Source organism: Chaetodon auriga, chromosome 6, assembly GCF_051107435.1.
Source record: "Chaetodon auriga isolate fChaAug3 chromosome 6, fChaAug3.hap1, whole genome shotgun sequence".
Classification (NCBI taxonomy): Eukaryota; Metazoa; Chordata; class Actinopteri; order Chaetodontiformes; family Chaetodontidae; genus Chaetodon; species Chaetodon auriga.
This window is the reverse complement of record NC_135079.1, coordinates 24,409,552-24,413,672: the sequence shown is the minus strand read 5'-3', so window position 1 is coordinate 24,413,672 and position 4,121 is coordinate 24,409,552.

Sequence of the window (4,121 nt, the reverse complement as noted above, 5' to 3'; positions counted from 1 at the left end):
TCAGTTTTAGAATGAGGACTTGGGTTAAAGTTAGGCTATGGTATGGTTAGGTAAAGGCTGGTGTAAGGGTTTGTGTTAGGGAAGCAGTGTTTATTCTTATGGTAAGCAGAAGTCTCCAGAAAATTAATTTGAAGTGAAATGAAGTGCATGTAATATCCCCAAAAGTGATGGAAAAGTGTGTGTGTGTGTGTGTGTGTGTGTGTGTGTGTGTGTGTGTGTGTGTGTGTGTGGAGGGGGTAGGTGTGTGTGTGTGTGTGTGATGTGTGATGTATGCAGGAGCCCTGTCTGTCAATTCTGACACATGCAGTTATAATTATCACACTGTCATTAAAATGACTCAGTGTGAGTGCCTGGCAGGCTGCTTTATTGCTGGGTTTAATCTATGACCGGTTCACATCTCATTATTAATATGGTAATGGATCTCCTTGAAGAGATTACGAGATGGAGTGGTTGGTGGTGACAGTAAAAGCTATTTTAGATTTTAGAATCGGGGGGGGGGCAGCTGCTGCTGTAGACGAGTACTGTCGTTTAATGTAGTGTGGGTTTTTTTCACAGCTAGTGTGTTTTTTTTGTGTGTTTTTTAGTAAGCTGCGATGCGTGAAAGTACACTTGAATGTGACTTGTTTATAAATATAATCTGGTAGAACATTTTTGCTGTTGCTGTGCGAGCCGTTTTCATGTGTTTTTGTGTAAAAGCTGGTGTCTGCAGTCTAACAGCTTTATTTGCTGTCTGTAAATGCCAGCCCCGCTCTCCCCCCCCCCCGCACACAGTGAGGAAACCCATCCAGTAATTGGCCTTTCATCGGTCAAGGCACCCTCTGCTGCCACTGTGCTCCACCACCAAACCCTTTCTTTCTTTCTTTTTTCTTTCTTTCTTTTTCTTTCTTTCTTTCTTTCTTTCTTTCTTTCTTTCTCTGCAGACAAAGTGCATTACATGACTGAATAACGTCCTGCCACATTCCACAATGCCCCTCAAACAAAGTCCTGTGCAGAAGTCCTCCGAGCATGTCCAAGGACTTGCACATCAGCAAAAAGCTGTGCTGATGTATGTGAATAATGCATGGAAGAGGTTTTAGGAGTCTTGGTGTAAGGGTGGGGGATACATTCCCCAGAGCAAATAAATCCGTCAAGTGTCACGATGTTACGTGTTGATGTGAGCAGATGCTTATGTTGTCTATCCAGGATTAGATGTGGTAATGTTAGTTGGAATTTCTCCCTTTATTTGCTTTTATGCATCACTCATCAGGACACCTCTGCACCCTTTCTTCTAGGTATTCAGTCTTCCTCTTTTCCAAATCCTAAGCCATCATAGCCTTTCCTTGGCAACACATCCATGTTTCAGCAGGTAGGATTAGACTGAGGAAGGTTTGATATAATCTCTAACATCTGCTGCTCATTTCCATCCAACTTTTTTCCTCTGGCTGTCTATTCTTTTGTCTTTAGCAAAGCATTTCACCCATGTCAGAGCTACTTAAGTCCTTGAGTCACACCCCTCCCTCACACGCACACACATTCACACACAGGCACGCATGCACACATGCATATCACTCCCCTAAGGTGAGAGAAATCTTGCTTCTAACATATTACTGCACTTCATTAGATTTGTTCATTAAAGAAGGCTCACAAGTAATGACTTTTTTGCACCATGTGACCGCTAAATAGATTACAATATTGATAATTGCATTAGTTTTATGATGAATATGTAAAAAGTGGAAAAGGAGAGTGGGCGTGTTTAATATCACAGAATTAATAACGTTTTATTTCGTCTCAGCCTCAATTCCTCCATGGTGACTAAAAAAGGGACTTTTTTTTTTTTTTACTGCAGGGATTATCAGCTCAGATAGAGAAAATATGACTCTACTGGATGAATAATATTCAGGCTGTGATCAATGAAAGAATGCAATAACAGAGAATGCTAAAGAGATTTGCACTCTTATATAGGCTATATGCATTTTTTTCTATAAACGCGCCACTGCAGACATTTTTCCCTGCATTGTCACGACACAATGATGTTTCTTTCCCTTCACCTCTCTGTGCCTTAGTCTCTTTCTATCAATCTCTGTCCAGTTTCAGTTTCAATTTGAAATGTAAAGAAAACAATCAGCATAGAGAAAGTGAACAGTGGTGATTATAATTGGATATTAGAAAAGGATTATTGACAGTGAACATTAAAGAATGTCATTATATATCATGTGTACCTTTCTTTATGTGTCATCCTTGTAAGATGTACATCCAGACCGATTGTACAAATTCAGTCACAACAGGAGCTCCTTAAGCACATGTGTTATATCAAAGACAAATGTATGTTTACAGGCTGTTTGTTATCTGTCAGGCTTGTCTTGAAGCAGCAGAGAAAACAGAGCTGATGGGGTCATAAAACGTGGAAAAACATTGATAATATTTATCAAACATAAATAAATCTGTTTTAATGTCCAGGGGACAGTGGTTACAAATATGTCCCTCAGCTGGTTTCCATGATTCCATATAGCAACCTCTGTCAGTCTCCAGTTTTTGGTCTCTCGCTCAATCTTTCTTTATGATAAATTCAAGGTTCACTTAAAGATGTCATCTTGCCAAAAGTGGTCATATACATAGGGGTCATTTTGTCTCCTGATGATATTTCTTCAGTGAGAAGTTTGGCATCTTCACGTCACTGATTTTTTTTTTTTTTTTTTTTTTTTTTATTTGAGTGAATAGCCACATGTTTACTCTAAATAAAGTAATACACAGCAGATTACTCCTCTAGTATCAAGAAAATGTTGGTCATTTTCATTCAGATTCAGTGAACTCACCCCAGATGTTTCTTCCACAATCATTTCAGTAAATGTGTTGTATCACTTCAGAGCAGGTATCATGCACATGTTTGAAGTGAAAAATAAATCACATCACAGTAATTATTCAACAGACATTTAAAAAACCAAACTGGGACCTCATTACACATTAAATTAAAACAAGGATCTTCCTCAAGTCATTGCATCTCTTTCCACCTCAAATATTATTTTGCTTTTCTTTCTTTTTTTTTCAATTTGAGTATTTTTGGGGATTTTCATGCCCCTTTTAGAAAGCTAGTTAGTAAAGGGATGCAGAACGACATGCAACAATGATCAATGAACCCTAAGAAGTTTCAGTACGTGGTCGGTGCTTTCACCTCAAGGACACGCTTTAACCTTTTCCATCTTCAAAAATTGATCTTCAAAGTGAGTTTGTTTTAGATTAGAAGATTTTTTTAATTTTGGGCAGCTTTGCAGCTGTGTGTGTCTGTATGTGTGTGCGTGTGTGCACGTGTATTATTCACTTTGAGGGACATAAATCCATTTACACAGTCACATTGTGGGGTGGGGACTCATCCTTACAAGGACAAAATGCAGGTCCCTATAATTGAAATCATGAAATTTTAGGTTAAGACCTGAGTGTGTGTGTGTCTATGATAGAGGATGAAGGCTGTCTTTCCTGCTCTCCCCGGGTTATGCTGCTCTCCTTCCCTGGAAAGGTGCAGATGAAAGTCAAACATGTGGTCAAAACAAACTTTTTGTCCTTGTGATACTTTCCCTGATAACAAGTTTTCATCCAAACACAACCTACATAAATTCTGTCTCTCTTAATGTGTGTTCAGGTTCCATGAGTATTACAACCTCTGTCTGCATCCACAGGGGAGCTGTTTGTTTCGGTCTCTGCAACATGCCCCTACACAGGTGCATGCAAATAGAAAATCTAAATAAGAAGCCGTGACCTGTCGGCCAGAACCAACTGAAGAAAAGGCGCTGAATGGAGGAGTTGTGTTGGCAGTGGGTTTGGCAAAGCACAGCAGTGGAGCCCTCTTGCTGTGTGATGGCAGGCAAAGCTGAGGCTGTGACAGACTGAGAAGGTGTTACTGCTGCTCCTCTACAATTTCTGAGTCTATCACTCAGAGGAAAAAAAAACAAAAACATAACCCATCCATCTGGCCTCTATGGAAGATGATTCAATTTGACCAATCCTTTGAAAAATACAGTTCAAATGTTGCTTAAAGACACAAGTCATTGTGTTGGAGGAACAAAGGGCCAGCATGTAAAAATGCATCATCTCAGACTGCCTTCCTGTAATTCTTTACGTGCATCAAACAAAGCCAAATGTTCTCATTT